General features: G+C 47.2%; 1 protein-coding gene across 2 annotated transcripts in view; it reads right to left on the bottom strand.

Annotated features, from left to right (window-relative positions):
- JAK1 (Janus kinase 1) overlaps positions 1 to 12,230 on the bottom strand; it is a 147,381-nt gene extending 135,151 nt beyond the window's left edge. For both annotated transcript variants that reach the window (XM_040978418.1, XM_040978420.1), the window contains exon 1: positions 12,051 to 12,230. The gene's annotated coding sequence lies outside the window, so the exon portion shown is untranslated. The remainder of the gene's footprint in view (positions 1 to 12,050) is intronic.
- Positions 12,231 to 14,118: the final 1,888 nt, after the last annotated feature.

Genomic DNA, 14,118 nt, shown 5'->3' with positions numbered 1-14,118 from the left:
CTACTGAGTAAAGGAACACTCAAATGACTTAGTCATGTCCACAAGCACCTTGAGACTTCATAGAGGAGGTGGGAATGCAAAGAACTAAAACACGGCAGGGTATGATGTACCAGAGAAGACATTACAGCGGCCAAAGGACAACATGTGTGGGCGCCTCCAGCGAGGTGGGGCAGCTCACGCACAACTGAAGACGCTTTGAAAACTACAGGATTTTGATAAATAGAGAGCATAAAGCATAAAAAATGGTGCCTTCAAAAAGAAAAGACCATGTTTGGCATAGCAGTTAAGACACCATTTGGAATACTCACAGCCCATACTGAAGTGCCAGCTTCGGCTCCCACTTCCACTACCGGTTCCAGCTTCCTGCTGATGTATACCTTGGCTGGATTCCTGCCACCCACAAAGACCCAGACCGAGCTTCCAGCTCCCGGCTTCAGTCTGGCAGGCCTTCAGTCCTTGTAGATAGACATTTGGGGGAGTGAACCAGCAGGTTGGGGAAACTCATGCGCATGTTTGTGTTTGTGTGTGTATGTGTGTGTGTGTTTGTGTGTTCCTGCTTCTGCCTTTCAAATAGACTGCTAAAATAAATATTTTTAAAAGTAGGAATGAAACACGCGGTGGCGCAAGTGGTTAAGGTCCTCGCCTTGCACGCCCGGGATCCCATATGGGCGCTGGTTCTAATCCCGGCAGCCCCGCTTCCTTTCCAGCTCCCTGCCTGTGGCCCGGGAGGGCAGTCGAGGACGGCCCAAAGCTTTGGGACCCTGCACCCGCGTGGGAGACCCGGAAGAGGCTCCTGGCTTCGGATCGGCATAGTATCGGCCCGTTGCGCTCACTTGGGGAGTGAATCATCGGATGGAAGATCTTCCTCTCTGTCTCTCCTCTCTGTATATCCGCCTTTCCAATGAGAAAATAATAAAAATAAATCTTTTTAAAAAAAGTAGGAATGAAAAGAATCATGCTAAAACGTTTCATGATCTGGGTGCATAATAATGAATAATCCTTTTTAGCACAATGTAGAAAGACATAGGGAAAACCAGCTGAGAGCTTGAGCTGTTCTCCCAAGAAGCCTTCACTATCAGAGGAATGTTACGTCTAGATTCCTTTCTACAAGAAGAGCGACTTGTCAAGGCTTGTGATCCGGGAAATTCTAAAACTGAGTCAAGCTGCAGGAAGGTTACTCTGCAGAGAAAGGCTGGGAGGCAGGGATGCTACAGGCAGCCACCCAGGTGAAGACAGCCCAAGCAGGACTGCATTCGTGGGACTAGAGAAGGCGGCCAAGACAGGAAACCACGGGAGGGAGTAGTGGGAGAACCTGGCAAACTACTGGGCATTATATGAAGAGACAGCTGGGTACAGAGTATGGCCACTTGGGTCGGCCATCGGGCCTGCAAGCAAACCTGACCCAGTTTGCCATCTCTTTTGCATAGGTGACTCATTTTCACCATTTAAAAAAAAGATTTATTTATTCACTTTTTATTGGAAAGGCAGATATACAGAGAGAAGGATCCTCCTCCGTCTGTTGGTTTACTCTCCAAGTGGCTGTAACGGCCAGTGCTGAACCAATCCAAAGCCAGGAGCCAGGAGCCAGGAGCCAGGAGCCAGGAGCCAGGAACCAATCCAAAGCCAGGAGCCAGGAGCCAGGAACCAATCCAAAGCCAGGAGCCACACTGGTGCAGGGCTCCAAGTCTTTGGGCCGTCTTTGAGTGCTTTCCCAGGCCACAGGCAGAGAGGAGCTGGATGGGAAGTGGAACATCCAGGACACGAATTGGTGCCTATATATGGGTTTCCAGCGCATGCAAGGCAAGGCACATTTTTTAAATGGTTGAGGGGAAATAGTAGCAACTTGTGACAAACAGAAATACAAAGTTCACTGCCCATGCATAAAATCAGCCCACAAGACAGCTAGGCTCCCTGGCCTACACATCTTCTCAACATCAGCGCTAGGATGGCAGATCCCTCTGGTGACACAGACCACATGGATCACATAACTCAGTGTTTGTGACCTCACCCTTACCCAGCAAAGCTTTCTGAACACACTTCATCCAAATAGCTAAGTTGGGCCTCATATGTACTACCTTTTCCAGTCTCTAATCCATGAACTAAGCGTAAAATGAGCTTAGAGGTATCCTTAGCAAGCTTCATTGCATCTCTTGCTAACATAAACCATATCTGTCTGCCTACCTGTGTGATCCACCAAACTAGCTTAATGGTAAGACTTTTCCATGAAGGGTCAGTGTTGGGCTTAGCAGTGGAGATGCACCTTCAGAGCAACACATTCCACACCAGAGGGTCAACACTCCACTCAGCTCTGCTGCCCATTCTCGGCTTCCTGCTAATGTGTAACCTGGAAGGCTCAAGTCATTGGGTACCTGCCTCCCACATGGGAACCCTAAACTGAGTTCCCAGCTCCTGGCTCTTATTATAAAAAAATTTTCAGGGCCCGGCGGTGTGGCCTGGCAGCTAAAGTCCTCGCCTTGAGTGCGCCGGGATCCCATATGGGCACCGGTTCTAATCCCGGCAGTCCCGCTTCCCTTCCAGCTCCCTGCTTGTGGCCTGGGAAAGCAGTCGACGCCGCCCCAAAGCTTTGGGACCCTGCACCTATGCAGGAGACCCAGAAGTTCCTGGATCCTGGCTTCGGATTGGGAAGCACCGGCTGTTGCGCTCACTTTGGGAGTGAATCATCGGATGGAAGATCTTCCTCTCTGTCTCTCCTCCTCTCTGTATATCTGACTTTCCAATAAATAAATAAATCTTTAAAAAAATTTTTTTTCAAATGTCTTACAAGTTTGCTTTGATAAAGACAAATACTTAGCAGTTTATTTTTTCCTTGAGTCCTTCTGTGTTTTCTATAACTATAAAAATTATTCTCAAATCCTACTAATTGAAAAATTGCTATAAATTATAGCCTTGCTATCCATTTGAACAAATTAACTCTGCAAGTAAGCCTACAGATATAATTGTACTTAAGTAAATGAACAATCATCAGTGTTAACATCCTGAAGCCCTTAAAAACACAATTAAAAACAACTAAGAGCTTTACTAATTACAAATTATACTATCTCGACTTTTTATCTTCATGCCAATCTGAATTAGCCCATGTTCCCAAAAATAAGACCTACATCTGATTTCTACATTAGCATAAGTAAGCCTTTCACCAGCTGAGGTGGACTTCCCTACCCACTGCCTTCCACAAACCAAACCAGAGATTCACTGTCACTCTCATTCTTGAATGAGAAACACAGTTACACATTTCAGATCAGAGCTCATGGGATGTAAATGACATCATGAGCATGTTTCCAAGCACACAACAACTACTGTGCTTAAGAGTCTGAGGGCCTGGCGTGATGGCATAGCAGCTGAAGTCCTCGCCTTGCATGCCACAGAATCACATATGGGCACCGGTTCTATCCCAGCAGCCCCGCTTCCCTTCCAGCTCCCTGCCTGTGGCCCGGGAAAGCAGTTGAGGATGTCCCAAGGCTTTGGGACCCTGCACCCTTGTGGGAGACCCGGAAGAGGCTCCTGGCTCCTGGCTTCCGATTGGCTCAGCTCCAGCCATTGCGGCTGCTTGGGGAGTGAACCATCAGACAGAAGATCTTTGTCTCTCCTCCTCTCTATATATCGGTCTTTCCAATAACAATAAATAAATCTTAAAAAAAAAAGTTTTTAAAACACCCAAGGAACCTACTCAACATGAATATCATCAAAAAGAAAATACACTTAAAAATGGAAAGCATATATACACATACACACATACATACATACACACAAACACACATAAATATATATATAATTAGGCAGAAGAGCCAATTGTGTGTAATTTTTAATTTTGGTAATTCTGGATACTATGCTATACTTCAATAAAGCGCCATATTTATATGGAAATAGAAACTGTAAAAGCAGTCAGTGGACAATATGTGCATGTGTATGTGCTCTTTGAAGCCTTACAAATCCTTAAGTAGCAATGCTCACTGGAGTACTATCTGATTTAAAAGACTGTCAATTTCTACACAACTCTGAAGGCACCACTTTACAGAGAGCCAAGCCTGGTGCCCCTCCACTTGGTAAACAAACTGAATCAGTGAAGGCAACACAGTGTCTTTATACTGACTTTCCCCAAACGGCAAATACATTCCTACCAAATTGTATATCTTACATGACATTTAAAGTTAAATAAACGCATCTTTGTTTCTCTGTTTTCCTTAAAGCCTAATTTATTTAAGTAAAACCTAATTTATCCAGCACCTTTGGAGCTGGCTACATAATAAACCCTTCTAGATTTGAAAAATCACCTTTCTTATAACACCAAATTATTTAATTTACTCATTGCTACTTAAAGCCTTTATCTTTTTTTAAAGATTTATTTATTTTTATTGCAAAATCAGATATACAGAGAGGAGGAGAGAAAGATCTGTCCAATGATTTACTCCCCAAGTGACCGCAATACCCAGTGCTGCTCCAATCTGAAGCCAGGATCCAGGAACTTCCTCCAGGTCTACCGTGTGGGTGCAGGGTCCCAAGGCTTTGGACTGTCCTCAACTGCTTTCCCAGGCCACAAGCAGGGAGCTGGATGGGAAGTGGAGCTGCTGGGATTAAAACAGAACTGGTGCCCATATGGGATCCCAGCGCATTCAAGGCAAGGACTTTAGCCGCTAGCCCATGGCGCCAGGCCCAACTTGAATATTTTCTAATACTGTACATATCAGCTATCCTTTGTTTTGCTTCTACTGGGCACTTCCTACGATCTTTAACAATCTGAACAAAAGACGAGCTTTTCTTCTTTCAACACAAAGTATATTCACCAACCACTGAACAACAAAAAACAGCTGCACATTTTTAGCTCACACTATGTGACTGGCAACCTTCTAAAATCTTCAGATATAGTCATGTAACTCTCAAAACAATCTCAGTGGCAGGTACTGTCTGCATGTTCACTGTGTGGGTCAGCCAACAGGCACAACTGCCCAGAGTCCCAGGATCAAACCAAACAGCTTGAATCCAGAGCCTGCAAAAACACAGACTATCATATCCAAGGAAAGTGGCTAAATTGCAACACATCCACCTCTCCTTTTCTTGTAAGAGGTCTAACAAAACATTGACCTGACTTAGCATCCCACGGCAGGTTCAAGTGTATGTCTTCTCTGCAGATACCCGTAGCTCCTCTTCTGTCATTCTCAGAGGGAGAAGCCTCCTCCTGCAGATCACGCTGAAAGTACACTTTTGCCGAGGACTTCAGCACAGTCCTCACTGGCCTTCCACACCCCAGAAAACCTCTCTGATAGCTTTGCTGCTTCTCTGGTCCCTAACCTCTAGCTTTACTTCTCTCCAGTCCCAGGGACAGTCTGAAGTGGCTCACTTCTGCTGGAGAACTCTCGCTGCATTTCAATTGGGCTTTCTGACCTGACCTCATCTCAATGGCTTGGTCAGCTAGAGCAGGATCCATTACCATACTACTGCTAACAGTGACAGCTTCAGCTTTTTAGAGTGCTCCAAATTGCTTGTCCCTCCACTAAGTGCCCTAGATTGTTTCACTTTTCACTTATGGGTCTGTTTTTCACAAGCCTTTTATTCCACATTCATCACTACAAAAAAAAAAAAAATAAATAACACTGCCAGGGCCAGCATGGTGGCATCCTCAGCCTGCATGGCAGCACCCCATATGAGTGCCTGGATCAAGTCCTAGCTGCTCCAGTCAACGATCCTGCTCCATGGCCTGGGAAATCAGCAGACGACCCAAGACCTTGGGCTCCTGTACCGTATGAGACCTGGAAGAAGCTCCTGACTCCCAGCTTTGGACCAGCGGCAGCTCTGACCAGTAGCAGTCATTTGGGGAGTGAAGTAGCAGGTTGAAGGTATCTTGCTCTCTCTCTCTGTCTGTAATTCTATCAAGTAAAAACCAATTTTCCCCCAACTGAATCACTGGACTCAGAACCCCAACCATGGAGAGAATTGCAGGTTCCAAAATCTGACTGTGAAGTGCATGAGTCAGAGCTGGGCCTCCTCAGTGGCTCAGATAGAGCAGTGGACAGCCTAAGTACATAAAGGATATGACACCTGAAGAGGACACCTGGTATCATGACAGAAGACGGAACAAACTGAGCAACTATCCCAGCCAAGCATTGGCAATGAATATCCGGCAAAGCGATATTCTAGGGTAGACTATGTCAACCAGTGGATTCTGGAGCTATTTCATCGTGCTTAGAGTGGCAAGATTGGCAGTAATTCAGAAAAATAAAAATAAAAGTAAAGAACTGTTGAACTATCTAAACCTCATGAGCAGGACCCTCATAGCATGCCCCACACTGGGGACCCTGGGTGGTATCGGGTGGCTGTCCTCCTTCCAGGGTGCAGAAGCATTTGGGAGGCTGGGTGTGGCTTCTCTTCTTGCTTGTGGAAATGCTGATCTCACCCACCTTCCTGTAGTCCTTGACCCTTATCACCCTAAGCAACTACCACCAAAATAAATATAATTAATTTTTTAAAAAAAGAAAGATTTTTTTTTGGACGAAGATAAAAAAAAAATTCGTACTGCTTGCCTTCCTGGATTCATTCCCTTTCACAGCTCCTGTCCTGCAGGTTTGTTCTATTTGTTCCACTAATCTAAAAATCAAACTGCCACAGAATGCTTTATAAACTAAAGGCAAATCCAAGTGGGTTTTGCTCCAGTATAAGGCAAGCATTTATGGCGCTGGTGACGGCTCCTACAGCTAAGCATCTGCGGGTTTCCTCGCAGTCTTCTGCATCACAAACAAGTGGTGGCTAAGTAAAGAGCATTTTCTGGATGGGAAGGACAGCACAATAGGCAGAAGCAGCTGACCTGTACAGACCTTTCAGTGCTTCCCAATTCTTCATTTGCTAATGATGTTTTTCTGGAGCTCAGAGATTCTAGTGGGTTCTTATCGTCTCTACTCCTCCCTTCAGCACAGGCCGTATCCCTGACCTCACATTGCTCAGAGACTTGTAGCAAAGGCCATCGCATTCACAATCCAGCCGTCATATTCACAATCTGGTCCCAACCCACAAATCCAACCTCACCTCCTCCTGCTCCCTCCCACCTGGTCTCTGCTCTAGCCACAGTGGCCCCTTCCTGTTTTGTCACCCACACCCTCTTCGCACTCTAGCTCTGCTCCCACTGACTCCTTAAAGTCCTATTCAAACTAGACCTCTTTAAAAAAAAAGTATTTAACAAGATTTCCAGGCAGGGTTTTGCTCTTCTGGGGTTGCAGTGCTTCGGAAAAAAAAAATTACTTATATCTAATCAAAAGGAAGAGTGAGAGAGAGCAAGCAAAGTTATCTGGCTTATTCTCCAACTGCCTGTAACAGCCTTGGCTGACCCAGACCTAAGCCTAGAGCCTGGAACTCCACCTGCGTCTTCCATGCGGGTGGCAGAGACCCAAACACTTGAGCCATCATTTGCCACTCCCAGGATGCATAAGAAGGAAGATGGACTGAAAGCAGAGTGACTAGCACTCAAAGCAGCACTCCAATCAGGGTGTGGGCTTCCTAAGCAGCTGCTTAATGTGCTGTACCACAATGTCTGCCCCTAATTTTTTTTATTTGAAAGGCAAAGATGGAGGGACCTTCCATTTACTAGTTCTCTCTCCTAGATGCCTGCAGTAGCCACTGCTGGACGAGACCAAAACCAGGAGATCAGAACCCAAGCCAGATTTCCCACAAGGATGACACAAACCCAAGCATCACAGCATTGCTTGCTGCCTTCTAGGGTGTGCACCAACAGGAAGCTAGAATCTAAAGCAGAGCTGGAATTTGAACCCAAGCACTCCAAAACTGGATGCAGGTACCCTAACGGTATCAAATGCCTGCCCAGGGGGCACTCTAGCACAGTATCACCCACATTGGGCAATATCTATGCACGGCAGGCTTATTCCCATAGAAGGCCCACATACACACGCACGCATACTGCAAGACACACAGTAGGTACTGAAGAAATGTTTGTATATCAATGAATAATTAATTAAAAAAAAAAAAAAGAAAAGGGGGGCAGCCTACTTCTTACTCCTCAGACTTCACATGAAAACCTTGAGGGTTACTAGCAATCATTCCACAGTCACAAAGACAGACAAACCCGTTTGCTTGTGTATAACTGCAAAACTGCCAAAGCTCTCCGGGGCCTCTCACCTGCTGCAGATTCTGTAACAGCAGGAGGTATGCCTATTTTGTTTTTCTACGTATTCAGTCTCAAAAACAGCAAGAACTCAACAAGTCTTTACAGAAGGAATAGATGAATAAAATGAGTGATTACTCTTAAGTAAACTGATTTAACACAAATGAATATCCCAATATCCAGCTCTATCTTCTGATCACAGCAAACTTAAAAGTTTCCTTTTGCATTTAAAGCACTTTTCGCCTTGAGACTGGGTAATTTACCTATAGAGCACCAAGAAAGAATGCGTGTCCACTGCCAGCTGCAAAGAATCACAGATCCTAAAGCCTCAGACGTGAAGATGGCGTGGAAACGAGCTTCATGTTTTATGCTTTCCTGTTGCCTCAATCTGCCAAAAACGCTGGCACACTTCGGCAGGAAGAAGAAACACAGCAATTCGCTTCCTGCCCTTCAAACCGAGTCATTTCGGCACGGTAGCTGTTTAAAAGCTCATGTCACTGGAGGGTTTTGAGACAGGAAGCAGCAGTGGCACACCTAGCTGAGCACAGGGGAGATGAGAAGCAGAGAATAAACAACAAGCCTAATGAGAATATGGCACAGACGTTAGCTCAGGATGTGGAAAAACAGGGTGCCAATTTGCCTAATGCCTACTATAATGGAATGGAACTTTAATTGTAAGGAGAAAAAAGTAGGGGGGAGAGGCATCGAAAGGAGCAGCACCTTGCTTCACCAGCTGCTCCTGCTGTTGTCATCATGAGCCCATCTCCCAGTGTTAGCTGCTCTTGCCGAGAAGGATTTGCTGAGAAAGTACTGCCCTGAAACGGGAAGGAGTGCCGCACGGATGATTTCTCCCCTCTAATGACTACTTTCCTGTACTGTCTTACTTTTCTACAATGAGTTTTCTCTCTTCTTACAAGAAAATAATCTTTATGCTTAAGGAAAGTGCAGTGTTAAAGTACACTTACCAGTCTTTTACCCCTAAAAATGATGGACAGAAGCCTCAAACCCTTTCCTCTCAATAAGAGGCATTAACTTTCAAAGCATTTTCATAATGGCACACCCGTTCCCACCCATTTTACAGGCAAAATTTACCTGATTTCCCCTCAGCAACTCAGTGACATGGCAAAGGTGGAAACTTTCAGACTGGAACAGACAGAGCCTGTACATTGTTGTTCCTCACCCAGAACTGCAAAGCCATCTCTAAGCACATCTGATACTTTGTGTCCATAAGGCTTTGCAGCCAAGGGCTGCTCTGTGTACTGTAGCCGCATGAGCAGCAGCCCTGGCCTTACCCACTGAATGCCAACAGCACCACACCCTTGCAACTGTAACAAAATGTCCTGACACTGCTAGCATGTCTGCAGAGGCCAGCAGTGTCGTTCATACCCAGCCTGCTAGCATCTCCAGATGACAGAGCCATCACATGCTGCTTCCTCAGAGAGACTCCACCAATTAACTAATCCCCCATACTGCCCAAACAATTCTTCTAATGTAGAAATGAATGAGAATGTCTTTGTACATCTCAGATTATCAATTTTCTACCTGCATATCATTATCAGATCATAATAAAGACACACAGAACATGTACTGAGAGGGGAAATGCTTGGCGGGGGATCTGAGAGACAACAAACACACAGTTCAGATCTTGGTCTTTGGTAATAAGCTGTATAAACGCAGTTACGTGTAGGATCTCAGTGTTCTCATTCCAAAAACAGGTAGAAACCCACACACGTGCTCCAGACTCACTTCATTTGGCTTTCTGGCCACATCTAGGAGTTACTTCAAGGCATTCAGAAGAAACCAGGTGAAAGCTCGACAACGTGATTAGAATTTGCAGCTGGTGTCCTGCAGCTGAAACCACTAGCATTTGTAAGCCCAGAATCTAAACTGGCAGAATTCGTAGCACTATTTAGATGCTCAAGTTCTGTATGCCACTTAATCCAAGTCTCCACTCCCATAAAAGCAACACCACCCTCCAGATTCCTTATTTTCACTGAGTTTTTTTGTTTTTAAGCATTTAGTGCCTGAATTTTGAAATGATTTTGCAACCTAACTCTTCTTAATACCTTCACTCTGTACAATGAATTACATGATCAGAGAGGTCATTAAAAGTCTGTATATAGCATCAGCCAAGCTGAAATTAAGACCGTCTAAATTACAACTGAAATGTAGCTATATTTCAAGAAGGACCTGAACTTACCAACGTCTAACTCAGGCAATGTCACCCATCATTTCCTGGCTGTAGTAAACACTAGTACACTGCAGAACAGAGGGAACTCCACTGGCTACAATGTGCAGCGTCACACGCTAACCCTAATAAAACACAGGTTTGAGCTGTTTTAGATAAACCGAGAAAATAAACAGCAAAAGTGAGGAATTCAGAGGTCACCAGCATTCCCACTCCGGCTGCAACCACTATAGCATGATTTGCTCACACTGAAACATGATCTGGATCTATACATGGGAGACATTTTCTCCACATTACAAAGCATTTTGTATCAGAAGGCTCCAGCCACCCTGAGAATTTCTCCATTAACCTTCAACACAAAGTACAAAAGAACACATTGATCCCTCAATAAAAACAATTCCCACGGTTGGAGAACCTCAGCATCACCAAAAGCAATGACAGCGAAAACACAAAATGAGAGGAACAAGCATGTAATCAACACAAAATGCTGATTGAAAGCATCTTTTTCCAGTGTATGTATATACCCAACCATATCTCAAATCTTTTCTCGGGCGATGGGGGGGGGAGGGGGACTCAACAACCAAAGACTCCATGACTTCATCTAATTGTATCTGCAATCCACACATCACTGAACTACCAAGGTTTTCCGTGCTTTCGTCCCTTTAGAAAGTAATGGTGATTTTTATGCCATTGAAAATGCCACTTTAGAAGGAAAAGAGCCTATGGCCTAGGCAGGGGTTGGGGTAAAGGAGGAGGGGAGGAGAAACGCTAACAGCATGTATGATATGGAGCTAAGCAGTGGCCGCCACAACAAGGCTCCCTGCCTAGCCCAGGCAGTCACTGAAAACATGAAGAAAGGTGCACTCCAACACCTGCCAAGCGCCACCTTCTCCCCAGGCTCCCTGGACTAGCTCTTTCCGAAACCCTCAGGCAAGAAGCCCACATCCTTGGGACCTCGGGTATGTGCGCCTCCGGCCAAGCATCTGGGTCCCTGAGGCGCCGGCCCGCAGGCTCCCAGAAAGTAGAAACCAGAAACCAGCCAGAGTTCCGGTTACTCAGTGCCTTTTACGTTCAGTAGGGTCTGGGTTCCCTGGGACGGAAGAAGGGGTCTCTCGTCCAGGGTCCAACCTTCCCCTCTTTTTCTCCCGCTGACTACCCGAGGCCTGAGTTCATAACAGAATCTGAGAGGAGGGGGGCGTTTCCTGAGTTCACTGACGCCCCCCTCTCCACCCACGCACACACCGGATTCCAAATCCCTCAAACTTGTTCTTCCCTGAGATGACCAGGGGAAAGGAAGCTTTACACTCTCAGCAGACCTCCTCGCCCCCGGCCGCGACAGGCGGTCAAGTTCAGGACGCAGCGAGCGAGGAACCTCAGCCCTAACCCTGCGCCTGGATCTCAGGGTGGTATAAACAGGATGTCAGACGGCGCGCTCCGGGCTTGTTTATGAAAACTTGCCGTGCGCTCTGGGGGAGGGGGCGGCCGGCTCGAGCGCCCTCTCCGCCGGCTGACCGGTCCTCACCCGAGCCCTGCTGGCCGCCCGGCTCCGCTGGAAATCCCCCGCCTCCGGCACCCACACGGCTCCCCGAGCCGGCCGGGGTGGACGGCGGGGCGGCCCAGCTGCGCGGTGCGCGGGGACAGCGGAGAAGGGCGGCCGAGCCCGCGCGGGGCCCCGCGCCCCTCGCCAGCTCTCCGCGGCCGGCCGCGCAGGCTCCCCCACCTCTGCTCGGTGACACTCACCACTTCCGTGTGTGCCCGGACCGAGCGGCTCCGCGCAGCTGTGCGGATCGGGGTCGGGATCCGGGGGAGCCGGCTCGCTCAGCAGCCAGCCCCGCAGGGCCCCGGCGAGCGCGCGCCCCGCGCTGAGGAAGGGGCGCCTGGAGGGCAAGCGGGGGATGAGGCGCAGGCCCGCGCGCTCCGCAGCTCCTGGCTCCTCCGCGGGCGCCGCGGCCTGCGCTCGCCGACGCAGCCCTCCCGCCCCCCGCCCCGCCCCGCGGCCGGTACCGCCTCCGCACCGCCTCCTCCTGACGTCAGGAGCGGCTGCAGAGGGGAGGCGGGCGCGACCTTGGCCCCGGCCCAGGGCCTGGCGCCCTCAGCCCTCTCCTGCACCCCCTCCTCCTCTGCCAGCGCATCCCCTTAGAGTGTGCCTTCTGGAAAGGCCGATTCGGGTCTCCTGAAGCAGAACTATCAGACGGACTCTTTCCAAGACTGAAATCCCCCCCACATCTTTTATTTGTATTTATTTCTTTTGTTTTTATTTGAAAGGGAGACAGAGGAAGGGAGAAATACCTTCTGCTTGTTTCACTGGCCCCAAATGTTTGCGACTTACAGGAATAGGCTAGGACGAATCTAGGCGCCCTGGAACCCAGTCTGGGTTTCCTTCTTGGGTGATGGGACTCAGGCACTCAGGGTGCACATTAGCAAGAAGCAGTATCCAAAGAAGAGAGGAGGGGAATTCTGAACCGGAAATCCAAGCAGCAACTTAACAGCTAGCTGGGCCACTCTGGGCTCCCCATGCAGAAACTACGGACCAGACAATGTTGAGGAAACCTTGTTGCGGTCAAACAAGTTTTGCCTTGTATTGCCCACTACACTAAAATCCCATTGTATAAATCATGAATTTAATTTCCATAAGTTAGAAACTATAGCAAAGAGACAAAACTCACTTGCAGCATTAATGCAAAAGTACTTAAAAAGATTATGGGGGGAGGACCTAGCACAATAGCTCAGTGGCCAAATCCTTGCCTTACAAGTACCAGGATCCTATAGGGGTGCTGGTTTGTGTCTCTGCTGTTCCACTTCCCGTCCAGCTCCCTGCTTGTGGCCTGGGAAGGCAGTGGAGGACAGCCCAAAGCTTTGGGACCCTGCACCCATGTGTGAGAGACCCGGAAGAGGTTCCTGGCTTCAGATTGGCATAGCTTCGGCCGTTGCGCTCACTTGGGGAGTGAATCATCGGACAGAAGATCTTCCTCTCTGTCTCTCCTCCTCTCTGTATATCTGACTTTCCGATAAATAAATAAATCTTTTAAAAAAATAATAAAAAAGAATAGCGAAGAGACAAAACTCACTTGCAGCATTAGTGCAAAGGTGCTTCAAAAAGATTATAGGGGAGAGGACCTAGCACAATAGCTCAGTGGCCAAATCCTTGCCTTACAAGTACCAGGATCCCATAGGGGTGCTGGTTTGTGTCCCTGCTGTTCCACTTCCATCCAGCTCTCTGCTTGTGGCCTGGGAAAGCAACACCCAAAGCCTTGGGACCCTACACTCATATTGGAGACCCAGAAGAAGCTCCTGGTTCCTGGTTTCTGGCTTCGGATCAGCTAACTTCTGGCCATTTCGGCCACTAGGGGAGGGAATCAGTCAGACAGAAGAGCTTTCTCTCTGTCTCTCCTCTCTGTAAATCTACCTTTCTAATAAATAACTAAATAAATACACAAACAATTTTTTTAAAAAGATCATTATAAACTCGGACTAAAGTTTATTCAGCCACAACTCCATAAGACACACAGAAACTACAGCATGTATCTTATGTCCCATCTGCACAATACTTTCCTTTTATTTTCTCAAACGTATTTAGTCTTCACACTGAATCTTTCACCTGCATTTATTCAACATACAATTTGCCTAGAATCATGCTCAGTATGTGAACATCATCTCATTCAATTCTGGCTTTCCTCTTCTGTAATCTCAAGCAAAACAAAAACAAAAAAAAACAATGTTTCGAAGTTTCTATTTCATGGGATGATCACGCAGATTAATCATTACTACTAAGACACGAGTACTCTCAGAAGTTTTTCCTTGAAGTAGT

This window comes from Ochotona curzoniae, unplaced genomic scaffold, assembly GCF_017591425.1.
Source record: "Ochotona curzoniae isolate NIBS_2020 unplaced genomic scaffold, NIBS_Ocur_1.0 contig_291, whole genome shotgun sequence".
Lineage (NCBI taxonomy): Eukaryota > Metazoa > Chordata > Mammalia > Lagomorpha > Ochotonidae > Ochotona > Ochotona curzoniae.
The sequence above is the reverse complement of the archived record's forward strand: the minus strand, read 5'-3'. Positions and strand labels throughout refer to the sequence as shown.